Genomic DNA, 18,638 nt, shown 5'->3' with positions numbered 1-18,638 from the left:
ACTTGGATTGTATTACCACCATGAAATTACTCACGATCCTTATAACCAGCAATTAAATCAACAACTTTAAAGGAATATCTGCACTGCATTTAACATTTTTACGAGCTTTCGATTGCATGACTTCTAAACTAATCGAATTCGAAATTCGGTTATCAGATGGATTAATTATCTATCAATATGCAATTCCTTCTTATATGAAGATGAATTTAAGTTTATATTAGAAATTATTACTTAATTTTCTAAAGCGAAATTTTCAAGGTAATGAACGTTCCAATTAGGTAGATATTAAAGAGTAGATTATATTGAATATTGTCTTTATATTGATACTTCATATGTAAGTTGATTTAACAAATCATTAATCGACATGGTGACATTATTCTAAATTGCGTATTGTCAGTGTTTCCAACTGTTTCACCAATATACCAAATTTTGAAATACAGTTAATCGATTATATATATATATATATATATATATATATATATATATATCGGTTCACTTGACGTACTGATTTTAGTTAAACAACCACTGAAAAAGAAGAAGCATTGGATAGCTGTCCTAGTATAGAAATTCTCAGCGATGTATATCTACCACTCCACCGACAATCGAACCCACAACCTTCAGACCTTGTGGCTAGCCCTTAACTTTTAGAGGACTGAGTCGGTATCTAATGCTCTACTTTTTTGCGCCAACAAATTTGTAATACTGCACAATCATCTCAGACCAAGGGTGGGCAGTCGCCTTACACCCGACAATAGCCTACTTGTGACTGATTTTGAGAGTTAATTCTCAGAGTTAAAATAAGAAGCCGTGATCAATGCAGCTCAACCATGCTTCTTGATCTTCAGTGGTTGTTCAACTCCGGTCAGTTCGTGATGTAAACTGTAAATTTTGGCAATCTCGCTAGTATACCACCTGTACATGAAATTTAATATCCCAACTTGGATATTCCTGACTGATAGTTTATGTTAAACTTTATAATAAAAGTCATTTACTATATATGTTATGTCTTTGTTAATTAATTCTCTTATAATAAGAAAAATATACATGGAATGTTGTGGTACTAAACTGAAAATATTTGACAATCATCAAAGTACAGTCTTTTTCGTGAATTCATAGCTGTGACTTAAATGCCACCATTATATTTATTTCCTCTTACCCAAACATTCTTCTATCCAAGCCTATCATAAGTGGTTTCATCCTCCAGAGCTAACGCATATTTCTTATTTTTAAACCGCACAGTTGACAATTTCAGCTAAATCACATAATATCGGAAGGGTTTTGTGGATATTTTAGTAATTTCAATAGTTGAGATCATGAGTCAATTGAAGCTAGACCACTATGGAAAACCTGGAAGCACTGGATGGCCGTTTCGTCCTATTGTGGTATTTTCTGGAGTTCTAGTGAGAAGCAGTAACCAGTGGAGTTCAAACACATCTGCTGTGAGATAGTAACTCACTGAAGACAATGGTGGATGTGTCGCCAAATTTCGTGGATCGGTTGAAGTTAGACATTAACACCGTTGAATGCCGGCTCAAGGGTCTAGAGGTTAAGAGCTCACGCGCGAGACTGATAGGTCCTGGGTTCGAATCTCGCGAGATGGGATCGTGGATGCGCACTACTGAGGAGTCCCACAATAGGACGAGACAGCCGTCCAGTGCTTCCAGATCTAAATCACATAAGCTAGAATTATCTGACACATAATCTGTCATAGAAATAATTAAATTTTGTCTCGAAATCTTTAAAATATGTCTACATTAACATGAGTCATTTAGGATTGTTAAATATGAAGTAAAAACCAATTAATGAATAACCCTACTTTCGAGAAATTTGACTGGTTTTTCAGTAAACATAAAGCTGAACATAATATTAATCTATTTTTTCCACGTACAACATAACAAAATAAAGGTTTGTGAAAAGAATTATACACCTACTTGTTCATACTAGAAACTTATTCATGTCTTAACATGTAAAATTAAATGCAACAGTCTATTTTCATTTGATTAAAACATGTAGCTTCATGTATTTGCACTTTGTCAGTTCGAAATACTAATTTTATCTAAGAATTAGTTGTCGAATTATTATCTTGATGCTTGATAGTAATTTGTGTGTTTCATGTCACTTACTGTAGATGATATCGGGTTTTATTCTTCTAACATCTGACTAAGCTAAACCGACTAGTCCGAAGACTTTTCTTTAAATGCGTTTGTCACTAAGGGTATGTGCGTTCTGTTTATAATGTGTGATATACATCTTTTTCCAGAAAATAAATATGGGTTTCTTCTATTTCTGATAAAGTAGTAGAAGATGTCACGCAAATCTAAAGACCCTGATCTGAACTATAAAATTATGAATGTATATTAAACGACTTCTGATACACTATATTCTTTACTTTGTCAATTAGCCCATATCTCTATAACATTCACTCTGCCCTTTTCATTAATTATCTAACACAAATCACATCTTTTCTAAGCTACAAAACATAAATTGTATTTACAAAATAAACTTATGACTGACTAATATAAACAAATGACAGCCAGATTTGTGTTTGACACTTAATAGAAGTATTCGTATTCGAATTCTTCTTGTATCTACTTTGGTTAAGTTTCAGTTTGCTTTATCAACTGTCATTGGAAATACATTTTCTACTGAGTTATTAACCAGTATTCAGTTTCGATCAGTGTGATAATGATTATAGAGTAGATAACACTTTATATCACAGTTCGACTATATGCTTCATTTACAATTTCGTATTTCCAGTAGAATTAACAAAACGACGTAACACAATCTAGGTTCAATAAAATCTTTATGACTTCCTTTTCAGTTGATTCAATGTTTGAATTCCATATAAACCATTGATTTTCCTCCCGTAGATGCTTAAAAAATTAAATTAACTGGTTTTAATTTGAAGTAAGTCACTTGTTTGTTTATTTGAGTTCATCAAATGTAGCAAGTCGAAATATCTAGTTCTAGTTTCGGTTTCCAGATTGTCTTGATCTGAGGATTATGTTATTTCTGACTGTTGTTTATTGCTTTCCTCATTAAACGTAAGCAGATTTTGTACGCTTGCTGAGTGATCGAGCCACATTTTCTCTTGTTTTTCTCTTTTCTAGCTTTTCTCGAGAACGCTACGTTTCATAAACCAAAGGGATTTCAGGTTGGACTCTGACTGCTACATTATTGAAGATTTTGTTTGGGTTTCTGTTAACTAAAATGTATCGACTATCACACTGGATTAGTTTGTAGAAGCCATGACTTTTGTACAACTTATGGGTTAATGAACTATAGACTACAATCTACTAAACTACACATTTCCTCTAGCATTTAGATGACACAGATTCTTTATTAGATTACTGGAAGTGATTTGTTATGATTTAAAATAAAAAGTCTATTCGATTTTATTGTACATAAAGAGGCAGAAATGCATTCATAATCTAGGAGAATTAATGATAATTATTTCAAATCTTTTTACACCTCCTTCACCGTCTGTAAACACATTCCTATTCAAATTCAGATATATATTTTTAAAGTCTTTTGGCTAATGCCGTATCAACAGATTACTGAATCGAAATTTAGTAATTATTATGTCCTAATCATCATGTAAACCGTGGTGACTCCCTGTTATTAGTTGGTGTTTAAATAAAGTAGTAATCTGGTTACCGTAAACTGTTGATTTTAATCTCTTCATTGGTACTTTAGACGAAATAGTGAATGTGGTTTACAGTCTCATCAGTATAAAATGTAATAAAACACACCTTAGTGACGTTATCATTATATACAGTAATATTGTAGTAAACGAGAACACTACAATATTACCTCACTCGAAGGGCTTATTTATGCAGTAGACATTTTCATCTTTTACTTTTACCAGTTATCTATCTCATTGATCTGTACTAATTAGTGACCTGGAACAAACTTTGTTTAAGAAATTTATGAACTGAGATCATAAAACTATGTTGTGCAAAATACAGATTATATTAATCTTATTCTTTTCTGAGTACTTCACATTTGCGACTACACTTTTTCTTATATCTGTTTCCATTATTCAAAACATCTCTGGAATTCCCCTAAAATCGATTCATCTTTAACAATCTGAATAGAAATTTGACTATCGGTCAACACTTAGTTTGTCTTGCATTGTCACTGTAATCTTTAAAGTCTTTAACCAAATGTTTGTTTCATTTGAGTAAAGCGTCTTTCTTCTGTATTACTTTTGTCACGAATTTTCTGTGACTTTATCCCAAGTTTCAACAACAATGTTAAAAAAATCACTCCACATGTTTATTGGATGGACAACATATTCGCAACACGGAATATCAATAAATACAAATATAAACTTTGGAGCAATATCGCTCAGGTTTCTCTTACTGTAACAGTACGAAATTTTAGTTAATCTGCTCAAAGTTGATTCATGCGGTTTTACAATCAGTTTAAACCAAGCAATCATACTGGTACTATAATGATAGAAAAATACAATTGATGAAAAATAGCAAAACATCTTTGTATTTCTCAATGTAGATGTACAGTTATTGGATCAGTATTTAAGAATTTTCACTCAGTAATCAAACCAAATCAGAGACGTCATGATTTTGATTTATCTGGATAAAATTAAAGGCAGAAAAGCGCAAAAGTAGCCTCTTCAATGTGTTTTTATATTAGATCTTATAAACCATAAACTGTTAACAATCGTTAAGCTATATTAATCAGTTTTCTCATTTTGTTGTTACAAAGCCTCATATGATTGAGTTTCTCTAGGTGGGAGGCGAAATTATAAAACACTTGATATGTTAATGTTATTGTCGTTATTGATTTTTTTTTCTTCCTCAAAATAATAAACTAAAAACGTTTAACAACATTGTATCATTTGATGAATATCAAAAAAACGATATTAACTGAATCAAAATCTCAGTTACGTATCTGTACAAATGTTTGCCTGTTTCACATTACTTTAAATCTGTCTCTGTATGCCAATATCGATTTTGATTGTGCCTTAAAATAAAAATAGAAGATGAATCAAAATAATGATTTTTGTAGTCAGTAGTATTTTTTTTTAACATTCGATAAATTCTTGGAATGATTTATTTGTGTGAATCTGTGAAAGAGTGAATGAAGATCACAATTCAATGATTAAATATGGCATAAAATATTTTAAGGTACATTAGGTACATTAGTGCATTTAATTCAACTTCTTTTCAATCTAACTCATTACAATTCACACCAAAAAAATATAACTTTTTAATAGAATATGAGTGTTATGAGCGGTAAAAAATCAATAGTGGTAACTAGTACCTCCTGATAAACAAATGACACTAATCAGAAGGGGTTTTGTGGAGATTTCAGTATTTTTCATAGTTGAAATCATTAGTCAATTGAAGCTAGATCACCATGGAAAACCTGGAAGCACTGGACGGCCGTTTAGTCCTATTATGGGACTCCTCAGCAGTGCGCATCCACGATCCCTCACTCGCGAGATTTGAACTCAGGACCTACCAGTAGCTTTTTTGGAATGTTGCATACTACTTTGTGTTTTCTAACTTTATACTGAACGCAGTTTCACTGAAATCATAAACTTTAGACAACTTTCAATTGATGAGTACTAATTACGTTAAAGAATAGGTAAGACAGTACACTACAATGACGAATAACAATCCTAAAGACAGATTACATCTATTTCATTTTCACTAATCAGTATGTGATATTCTGATTAAAGTGATACCAATAAGAAACAACCATAACATGTTAACATTACGTAAGTTTAGTTAAACAAAAGAATTTTTTTCAGTGGTATAATGAAAGCTAGTTGTTTATTCAGACAAACAGCTATCCGATTGTTCCTCTATCAATAACTTTGTCTAGATTGATCGCTGAAAAACGTTAAAGAATTTTGAGGTTCATTTAGTAAAATTTAAAAAAAATTAAAACCGATTTCTTTTGTTTATGACAGCAAGGAAAACACATGGTGAAAAGAGTTCACAATTAAGTTCTATGTATATCTTCATAAGGGTTGTACTAAATCTGACAAAATTTAGAGAAAAAATCAATGAATAAAAACATATTGAGATATAAATTACTCATATCTATCCTTTTTCCTCTCTTATTTCAATCTGCATGAATAACGTTTCCTACTGAGATAATAAATCTAGTTCCAACGTCCAAAGTATAACTTATCCTTCATGAAGGTTAAAGTTAGTAGATTGGATCCCGAAAAAAATATTTTGTTTATTTCTATAAATAAGATTCTGTCAACAGTCTGTCAACTTTAAGAACAAAACAAATTTTTATTATGACTAATTTTTTGGATTGATTATTGGTTACTGTGACAACTAATTTGTTTTTATCTCAATCAGTTCATTCGTTAGTATTTAAATAATATTTTCTGATTCAAAATCAACATGCACCCATCAGTTAGGAATGTGAAAAAATGTATCCACGTGAAGAGGCAAATTATCAAACATACACTGAATGATAGAGGGACAGAGCATTATATGTTGATCAGAAATGAGCAATTTAATATCTAATCATTTACCTTTTTGATAGAGAATTATTAGACAAGTAAATCTATATGTTGATTATACTTCAATATTGATGTAGTCAACCCTTTTTCATAGACAAAATAAGCACAAACTAAAATAATATTGACATTGTATGATTTTTAAATTGTGAATGAAACATATTTTTCCGTAGTACACTTAATTTAAATATCCATCTCGGTATCTCGTATTTATCTGTAAAAATTCTCACTTGTACACAATACTATACTCATCGACAATTGTATATATACGAACACCGCACAGGAACCACACACACACATAAGACTATCAGATTAGTATTCCATAATCTATGTAAGCTCTAGTTGAAATATGGGACTAATTGAGCCCGATTGCATGTAAATGGTTTAAATCCAGGACGCTATAATGATTCTTAATCAAGTGCTCAACATATTGAAGGATATTAATTACAGTTAAAAGTAGACTAGTAATGCAATCTAAGACCCACATTTTGCAATACTTGGGACTCGTTAACTGGATACGTCAGCTCCGCAGTGTTAATGTTCAAGCAGCATCTGGAAATTTCTGCCTCAAAAGCCCAACTTGTTATCCAGATCGACCACACTTTTAAATCTGTCTGTGAGCTGATTTTTTTCCATATAAGTCATATTATTTAGTGAATCTGAAGAAATTAAAAGCTTAAATGAGTTAGGGTGGATATTTCAGGAAGAATAAGTTATGCATCAAAGCTAGGATGAATGAAAATGATGAAACTTGTTTTAAATTTCCTTGTTAGTTTATCAGAAACCCATCAGTAGATATGAGTACTGTCAACTTAGTGATACCATCCACTATCATTACATCTGTATTCGCTGAGTTGTTTGATACTTATTCAATCTTGTTTATGTGAACTACTTTACAACTATGGTTAATCACCTACTCTGAAAACCTAAAGTCTGTACTTATGGAAGAGTCATTTTCATAAGGATGGCTATTATTTCAAACATACACTATTGGGTTAAAAACAAATGGAATTCTCACATGTCACAGATAATCTAAGGTTCATTCAGTACACATCTAATACTTGCAGTTTTAGACCGCAGCATGAATCAAATGCGATACTTTCAGTACAGATTGTACAAACGGGAATTGAAGTTTGAGTTTATGCACTTTAACACACAAGCTGATTTGTTTTTAAGGTCACCAAAATGATCCAAAAGCAGTTTGATGGACAAATAACAACCCCATCACCTAGTAGATTTTGATACAAATAATCTTTAATTGTAATGATTTTACTGGAATCGCTATGATAATGGAAAGTTATTTTAACATCCAAAATAGAACTAATTTACATATCCACTTTCTTCTAAAAATTTCATTATCTTCTACATAGATGGTTACCATTTATTATCATGAATACAATAAAACAATCACATGAACACTGTGTTATTTGATGAATAATCAATCATTGAAAATAAATTATGACTAAGTAAACAATTAGGGTTGAAACTATATGGTTTTCTTTTCCAGAGAATAAGAAACTGATGAACTGTTAGTTTTTTAATGAAAAACATGGTAAACTTAAGATATTAAGAACTAAGATGGAAGTTGAGACATCGACTTATGTCCGATATTAAATATATTCTGTTAAAGCATGTACAAGCTTGTTCGGATATAATGTATACACAGACCTAGTGCAACATAAAACACTAATTAAAAGTAGTAAAAAGTAAACAGATGGTTTTCCATATTCAGAAAATACCTAGAATTATTCAAGTACCAAGTCAGATTCACGGTTTTGCCAGACTCCTATCTAAAAATATATTTGTCGGTTACGACCATCATTCGCTTTCTTGAACATCAGAGTACTTCAGCTCTACTTGTAAGTATTCTGATCCATTATGAGTGTGGCGATTTACCACTTCACAATCCTACATTAGTTATTACCTGTCCTCTAGATATTCGCGACATTTTACTGATAATTTTAAAGGTAATATGAACTTAATAATGGATTAACCAGCAACAAAGCATATTTCTTATTCTTTATTTTATTTTGGGTCAGCTCTAGTTTAAGTATTTCTTTAAACTACCATTTACTATATGTAACAGCTGTAAAAGTTGATATTTGTGCTCTCTAATGTTGACGAGTTGATAGTATGCTTGCTTAAACTTTGCGTCAGCCTAATGATGGTCTGACTTTTTAACTCTGTGATTACGCAAAATTTGACATAACAATTACAGAGATAATTAGTATACAATATATGGACGCTTAAAACAATAATGCTTGAAATGTCTACATATTCTGTACTAATTATCTTCGTAGTTGGTAAATCAAACTTGATATTTACTCCATGTATTCATATATAACAGTTTAAACCCACTGTTCATGTGACCAAACAATTTACTCCAAATATTCGAGAATTATAATTTAAAATCAGAATTTGATGTATATTTTATTTAGTTCCAAACTATTTGAACGAAAGCTTCACATTCTGCTTCGATTTGGGAAACGTTTTTTCAAGCTTTACCAACTTAAATATTAAACTTTTTGGTGACTGAGTATCTAAATGTTATGAACTGAAGTATACAACTCAGATCTATTACCTAGTAGTGTTCAACTTAAATAGTCTGCATTTAGACTTTTGATCGAATTAGGAAGTCATCAACTTTCATTTTCTTCTCCAGTTCAGTAAATCGATAATATCATTACTTTTAATTACATTAGTTACTAATTTAGAAAATAAGAGCTCGTTCTCAACTAATAGTACAATACGCTAGAAAAATGATCATAATTCTTATCATGTGCTGACTTCAGCTGGAGAACCTATAGAAACCAGAAGATTCTAAAATGCTGCTTCGTCCTGCTTTGAGACTCCTCACAATATACACCCACGACTAGAAACAAGAGAAAATCTGGGTCATGCAGGTCTTCTAGTTCAAGGAATACTATTCAGTTGATAAAAAACACCATTTCAGTACTATGTAAGTTTACACAAACTATTTCAGTGAATAAAAACCTTATCCTCAATGATAAAGCTGTAGTGGGAAGTCATGACTATTAGATGAAACTAAGTAAAGTATGGGGCAATTAACTATCGCTGACCTCAAATGGGAAGCCCGCTATATTATACTATTAAAATATGCTTTAGATCGCTAGTGCATTAGATTAAAATTTGCTAACTAATGGCTTACTAATTTTTCTTATTACAATGTTTATTAACTTGTCGAAAACATATTTGCATCATTCGGAAATGTAAATTCTTATGTTGAAATGATATTCCTTGGTTGGTAATTTAAATCGCTATAATACTTTGAATTTCCAAGCTTATTGAATTAAGATATACCATTGTCAGTGTTTCCTTTTACAAAGTTTCCACTATATAATACACAAATGTATCATTTACTAATTGAATCCTTTTTTACAGTATTCATCAATAAACTTTCTTCAAAATGATACAATTTACTGTAGATACGGCTGACTACAAAGTCAACAAGCGCCATTTTATTGAAAGCTCTCTTCCATTGACATTTTTAACTGATTTCCTTTCAAAATGAAGTATTCAGGCTTACTTATTCTTTAGAGCTTTTCCAAATTTTAGAACTTAGAATCTTCCTAAGTCATTAATAAAACAAAAAGATAGTCATGTCCATAATGAAGACTGAAAATTACTGCGTGGTTTATTGTTTAGTATAGAGCATCAGTTCACTACTTATATGTTGCATATTTTTAATCCCTAACGATATTATTATAAGAGCTAAGTTAAGTTATATACATCTTACTTGTAAAATACGATTCCTTCAAGGTTTAATACCTAAATAAATTATCTTGCAAACTGTTACTTCTTATCAAAATATATGACAACACATGTGAACGAAAATGACGTCTGTACGGTTTTTTTGAGAGAAAAAAGGTATCTTAAAGTGATATCTTATAGTTATACACATTATGTTAAAACATTCATATAAAGTAACGACAGACATCAGTTAGACATAAACACGAATACTGTTTGATAGAATTCAGACATATGAGGGCCTTTTTTTATGATGTAAAATAAAGTACATATTATCTCATATAGACGTTAAAATACTTGTATAGTCTAAAAAACAGAAAATTACTGAACTAAGAGTAACAACAAATCACTGTACTGTCTACAATTCTTAAGTGTATCTATGTCAAAAGTCTGTATATTTTTCGAAAATTTTCACAATCTAACTATAACTTAAGTGAGTTTCAGTTTATGTAACATTAGAACATTTTCATAGTGGGGTTTTATTCACTGTTTCTACTGAATAGAATACAAGATACACAATGCCTGCTAGTTACTCGTGCATATTTAAATATCCCACAGTTGACATTTTCGAAACTTTTGGATAAAACAATCAAATTTCTCTTGACATTTTCATCTTGTCATTCTAGTTATCAGAACTAGATAGTAAAAGTTGATGAAAGTATCTTTATAACTAATCTTCTTAGTTAGACGTGATTGTCTAACTGATCCTGAAACAGATTCTGATAGCAAAATGCTTTTTTTTCTAGATAGAATCTCATGAAAATCAACAAAGATTTTAAAATCGTCACTAGCTTTTAATAAACTAAAGAAAACATTGCATACTTAACTTCATTATCTGTATATACTGACTCCAGTTAAGTAGTATACTCTGTCAACTGCCCAAAGTCATTAGTTTTATCATTCAGTAATTAGTTGTAATTGAAGAAATTGACTCATGTTAAATAAGTTTCCATTATTTTACGGGATTTTTTTTCAATGATTAAATCGTATTTATTACCCATGAAGTTAGTAAATTATTTGTTGTTGTTTTGGCTAAAAAACATACAAAGTGTGGGAACAACGAGTATAGAACATTTAGACAATTTTGTGTGACAAAGCTTATTATTTAATATTTCACTTGATCAGTAAATTCTTCCCTCGATGCATCCCTCTCCCAACCTTTCTTTCAGTATTCTTACTATGTTAGCATCAATTTATAGTTAATATTATTACGCGTTTCGGAAACACAACTGATTGTTTTACGCTAATTTGTTACTGATAAACAAAACAGTCCTACAGTCACATTTCTAATGATGATCAAATGCTCATTTTGTGCTATGATCAATAAGCTATGTGATTTGAAATAATGAACTTTTGTTCGATGTTTGATGATTGTAAGAAATTACTGGTAAACTTTAGATATAGGGTTTTGGGCTTATGCATACTGAATAGCTTTTTAAAAGAACTGGAATCTAGACAATATGATATTGTTTGCTAATCAACAACCAATTAGGTCCAACCATCTTATTGCTACAACACGGCACTCACAACCCGAATAGCACAGAGGTGACATCTCTGAATGTGGTATGTATATCTAATACAAAAAATGACGCCTTAACATTGATTCAATATCATATATCAAAGACTTAAACATATCAGGAGTTTCACCAAAGTTTTCTGTCTAAATGTTCATGTTGTCCAGGACATAATTAAAGGAAAAACTTTTAACTTTGACTTGGATCTCTCAATTTAGTGGATATACTTCAACTTAATCAATGAATAAGGAATTAAGCAAAACTTTGATTACTGCTCATTTATCGTCTCAGTACTGAAGTTACCCATCTCTTCTTTTATTTAGAATTTTAAATACACTTGAAAGTTTTATTTGTCTCTCATTTTCGTACACTTTTATCTTGAGTTTTATTCTTTCGTCTGAACTGCTGCTTATTGGAATAATAAATAGAAATTGTTCTAATTGTTACTAATTTCTGAGACTGAAAAGTCCTCATATTTACAACAACAAAAAAATAAATTTTATTACACCACCTAATGCATAAACTTAAGAAAATCTCATTAGTTAATCATTTGCAATAGACCTATTAAATCAACTCTTCAATAAACAAAGTAAATATTTGAATTATTGTTTGACCCTATCATTACACCATTAATAGATACTCGTTATCTTCTTTATTTTGATCGGATAGTTTAATCAGGTGAACTATAGTATCTTGGTGTTTTGACTAGGATTTTACTGCTTTTTGTTTTCGTTTTTTAATCAATAATAAGGTGTCATTTTTTGTGAGATAAAAGTATTTAAAGATGACTGGATTTCTGCATTTCACAACCAGGACTAGAATTTTCGAAATTGTCCTCGAATTTCAATACACCTGATTTCTGACATCAAATTTGCATTATATCGTAATATACTGAAAACTCATGTGAAGGAAACGTACTGAGTGTTTACAATAATCAGCTCGTATTTTATGAGGAAAGTGATATCACAGGCATAGAACTTACTGCACTATGTTCATTTAGTCGACTTATAACGTCCGGTTATTAAATTATCAGCTAATCTAGTCAATAAATATTTATCAACATATGTATATCAATATATATATAAAGACTTGACTTCATGTTTCTAAGGATTCAAAAGGCTCTCATTTACTCAACTGTGCTCTAATTAATTTAATTCATATGAAGATAGCTGTTTTGTGTTCGGATAAGATTTCCTGGTTTGTGTTAGGAGTCAGGTATTACACTAACAAAATAAACATTCATTAATGTGAAAATCGCACAATATCAAACGTTTAATTCGATGAAATATCGAATATAAAATGTTAACGTAGAAATTCTATGTAGAGAGCTGTTCTAAAGAATGAAAATTTGGGCATTTGATAACTATCGAAGGTAGAGCGAAATATGGAAGTAATTATTCCAAATTCTTTGACTGTTCAGGTAGTAACTTTCAGTATGGGATTGTGGAGATTACTAAATTTCATTGAAATCATGAAGCGATCTAAGTTCTAACAGCAGTGAAAATCTGAAAGTGCTGAACGATCATCTCTTCCCAGTATCAAGCTCCTCAGCAGTGCACATCCACAACCATGGACGCTCAAATTTAATTCAGGTTTGTCGGTCTGACGCGCAAACACTAAACTTCTAGACCATGGAGACGGGATCAAACGGTGTTGATGATTAACCTCAATCGATTCTCGACATTGTGCGACCATCATCCATTGTCTTCGGTGGATAACTGCCTCATGCCAAACACGAATTAGTTCGACTGGTTATTGCTTCTCATTAGAACTCTGGAAATTTTATCTCAAATCTGATCACTAGTGAGCACACGATAGTTTTCGTTACGATGTTGTGGAGATGAAACGGTCGACTAGTGCTTCCACATTTTCAGTCGTGGTCTAACTTAGATCAATTCATGATTTCTATGAAATTCAGACAGTGGTTAATTACAATGAAATTTAATTTGCATAATAATTTAGAAGGACAGCATTTGGACGATATCAAAATATAACATTCATTGTAAGTTTACTTTTATGAGCAATTCTAAGTCATTTAATTCTGCTCAGAGACTTTAAGTCACGTTTTATTCTAAGTTAAATGTTTCAATATCACAAACCAAAAACAGTTAATGTACGAAATAAATTGGTAGCCTGTTCTAATTCTCTAAAAAACTCTGTTATATGCAAATTTTGTCTACAGTCAATACGTGCGTGTTCATGAACATTTTTTCACAAAATGTAAACAAACGTATGACGTAAACTGTCGCAACTTTTTAGTTCCTCAATATCAAGTCAGTTAACTAATATATACATATATATTCGATAAATAAATAACTAAATATTTTATCATTAGAACAGGGTTTATAAACATGACGTTGTTTAGATTAAGACTAGTGTTTATCAAGTAGGTATTGTTTTTAAAAAAATTATCCTTGTGTTTTTTCATACAGCGTTTCAGTTTTATATTCATAACCTCAGAGTAGATATCATAAATAACTAATATAAGTTTCCAGTGTACTAAAAGTGGAGATTTCGATGTAAAATTACTCATCAGTAGATTTAAATCTAGAACCAGCAACATCGTTTCAAGTCATGATAAATTCGCAACAATTATAACGTACGCATAATCGTCGTTGTCATTTGTCTTTGGGTCACTAAATGGTCTGGAATTTATGAACTAGCTCTCAGCTCACTTAAATATACGAACAACCCACATGGAACATGAGTAGATTTTTTCTGGGATGACAGATGATTTGATGATAGTGAAATGATTACAAACACGAACAGATCTAACATTGAAAATTAATTACCTCTTGTACTAGCCCTCAGTAACTGTTTAAGCAACTGTGTGGAACTAAGAAGACTAAAGGTACCTATTATCAAGAATCATAATCACAGACGACTGTTTAAAACTTTCCTCTATTCAGTTCCTATTGAAATACCAATTATCAGGAAGAAGTACAAATATAACCTATTATTCTAGTCATAATTCTAAGTTGTAGTAATCAGTTTTTCAACATAATTTATTTATATACTTTAAATTACTGATTAATTAACACTAACTACTACTGATCTCATGTATTTAAATTTGACTATTGACTAGTTAGGTTAATTACACACAACACTGTATTTCTAGCATGGTTTTTGGAATCATTGTTCAAATCACGAATAGTATCTGTTTCTGACTTGTTTTGTAGTACTTATAAATCCACATCTTCCCTTCTTACCTACATCAAGCTGTCTCAGCCTTTGTTAGGTAATACAGGGGAAAGTGACCAGTTGTATCCGCAGAATGTAACATGTAGGATCACCAATAATTTATTGAGATACAATGTTAATGCTGGATGTTAAACACATATTGCACCAAATAAAGAGGTTGGTTTATTGGCAATGAATAACGAAGTTCCTCAATTTGATAACTAAATAAATTCTCTTAAAGAGAAAATGATAAAACCAAAGCTTTGTAGACTGATATTTTCACTTACAAACATTCGTTTTCAATGTTTGAATTTCAAGTATAGGTTCAAACCTCTCAACTATTTGAGATTTACACAAGAACGATCAGCATATTGGTAATAGTTTATTCAGAAAACTTTCTGAATATATAAATAATCATAAGCCTACTAAGTCAATATTGTTCCAAAATTTGAGCGGAAGGTTCGAATTCCAATGATGTATATATAGGTTCACCTTGCTGACGAGTGCCAATTAGCACGAAACCCAGGTCCAGGATTTCCTGTTGACCACTTCTAACCACCATCTTATCGCAACATAGCGCACGCAGTGTCGAGTCACCTAGACTAGTGGCCACATTGCAACTTGGTCGATAGCATTCGACCTGAACTAAGAAGGACTTGACATATATGACCAATGACCAATCAATTGTAATTACATCACCAGTTAATCATCATGTTCACTGTTATTACATACCTCAAATAAATTTTCATGTTTTGTTGTCTCTTCGTTTCAGACAATTTTTGGGTTCACAGAAAAAAAATAAACATATAGTCCCTAGTGAACTGAGAATGAAACCACCGGTTGATCAATAATACTTCCTATCAGACTGAAATGGGATATTTTATTTACATAACAATAAAATTCATCAAATCAACTCTATTAGCATAACTGAAAATTATACAAGTAGTCTATTTTAGCTTAATACTAGTGATTAAAGGCTCTAAATCAAAAGGAGGTATTTAATTTCTACTTAAGTTAATACCCTCCATTTTTTGACTAGAGCTATCCTTCAAGCTGCACACAACGAGTTCTTCTCTTATGGCTTAAAACAACTGAGTAGACTACTAAGAAAGCTTATTATGTGATAAATTATGCACTATTGAAGCGGACAGACTAGACTTACCAGTCTTATGAGTCTTAGGTAGACCACACAACCTTGATACATAGATGCCTTTCGGTTTTTAAAACTTACAAATCGATTAGTTGGCTATTTCCTGTTTCACTGTCTGGTTACTGTGCGTTGTAGAAGATTTAGAACATACAAAATTGAATGAATTCGCCTCATCCTACATTCTTCGTTCCTTTTCTTTAAAAAACAATATTATTAATTAAATGTCAAAGTAAAAACTTGCTTGAAAAGGAATAATTGGTGAATATGGCATTATTGCTATTGAAATAGAGCTGATATGGTTGTGTTGATGATGGCACCACCAAACTGATGTAATTCAACATAAGAGCGAAGGAAAAAAGTAGGGTGAGAAAAATTTATTTGAGACTGTAAAGTCATCAAATTAAGTCTCAAATACACTTATTTTATAGGTCTTATTTATGTTGATTAATAGTCAGATTTAGAATAAGTTAAATTATGTAGTAATTGTTCATGAATAGACTATATACACAATTCATAAATATTGTGATAAAACTGATACATACAATGATTATAACTGATTACCGAATGATATGCTTACTGTTATATCCCCTGGTAAATTATGAATGATAACTTTTGAGGACTATCTATCCACCAATGTAATATGTATATTTCCTATTTTATAATTGTTACGTAACTAAACTATTCATATTCGTATTCCTCCTATCATTGGCTTTATTTTGACCTTTGACTTATTATCATACGATTCTTGAGTTATCACCAGTTTATTGATTACTTTCCCCCTATTAACAGCCACATTTGGCCAATTATTGTACAAATGTTATTTTCTATTTTTTGGTACGATGTGGTCTGTTTAGTTTGTATATAAACCCAGTGTGCTTGTGAATGATGATTCATATTGCCGAGGCTGTTATTGATGTTCTGGATTTAACTGGCTGGGCTAGGCATATAGCAGGACCGAGTAGCACTCAAGAGTGCTCGTATGATTTTATGTATCATTTCTCCGATCGATAATTCGCTCTTCTCTCATTGGCGGGCATCATCACGTCCATATATCAAAATAGAGCACGCGCGCACCCACACGTTATAACACTTACTGTTTCTTGACAGATACATTTGGAACAACAAGCACATCTAACCACAATAGTTCTATATTACGTTATGTTTTGTACAACTTTTACGCCTAAACTATTGTACTCTTAGAAGTATTATTTAATCATTCATGTAAATAAGCTATACACTGGATCTCGAATCCACTTAATATTTACATGATGGACTGCAACAAGTTACATATTTTTAGAACACTAGTGTATAAAAAGGAACGAATCGAGCGAAGAAAAACTAATTGAAAAGAAATTTCTTCGCTCGATTCGTTCCTTTTTTTTTATCAAATGTCAAAATGGGAATTAACACTAGTGTATGTTGGTAGAGAATAAAAAACTAAAGCAGATGAGATTATAGATAAATGTGAAGAAGTTGAATGATGAATTTTCCTCTAGATTTGATCCAGGCAGTTTACAACGGCCTTATCGGAATCATTAAATAATTTAAATAGTAATTAGGCTTCAGATTAATAAGACAAAAAAGTGGTTCATTCAGATAAATCATAATGAATATTCAGTATTTCAGCTAACACTGTTTGGTATATCACTCAGTTAGCTCTCTAAAATGTCGGGTTTTTAGCGATATCTTTATCTGGTTCATTTGACCTAAAGTATACTACTCCAATGATTTCAAACCACTTTTTCATTTTTCATAATATACATTTTCTTCGAAATCCTAACAACCTCTAGATACTAAAGTTAGTTATACTGCAGCCATTATGTGTATTGATAGTCTGACAACTGAGAAAAGCACCTTTAATCTAAACCAACTAATAATAGTTTGCTCAAAAAGTGTTTATTTCACTAAAGTAGATGTTTGATATAATTACAAAGCTAGTACTGTAAAATTATTAAAAAATTGTAAAAGTAACATGGTGGTAAATGCATAAATAGCATTCATGTGATCAAAAAAAGTTGACAGAATTTTACGTTGTTTCTATAATTCTTCAAAACATACTCAGAGGATGTAATTATAAGTGCAAAAATAAAGATGAAACTATACTACTATATATATATATATATATATATATATATATATATATTGCGCCTGTTACCCCTCGTGGAGGAGTATAGGCCGCTCACCAGTATTCTCCATCCAACCTTATCCTGGGCAATCCTTTCGAGTTCTTTCCAGTTGTTATTCATCCTCTTCATATATGCTTCTATTTCCCGGCGTAATGTGTTCCTTGGTCTTCCTCTTTTCTGCTTCCCTTCCGGATTCCAAGTTAGGGCTTGCCTCGTGATGCAGTATGGTGATTTCCTCAATGTATGTCCGATCCACTTCCAACACCTTTTCCTAATTTCCTCTTCAGCTGAGAGCTGGTTTGTCCTCTCCCATAAAACGCTGTTGCTGATAGTATCCGGTCACTGAATGTTGAGTCTTTTGTGTAAACAAATGTTTGTAAATATTTGTACCT

Source organism: Schistosoma mansoni, chromosome W (genome assembly GCF_000237925.1).
Source record: "Schistosoma mansoni strain Puerto Rico chromosome W, complete genome".
Classification (NCBI taxonomy): Eukaryota; Metazoa; Platyhelminthes; class Trematoda; order Strigeidida; family Schistosomatidae; genus Schistosoma; species Schistosoma mansoni.
This window is presented reverse-complemented; position numbering follows the sequence as displayed.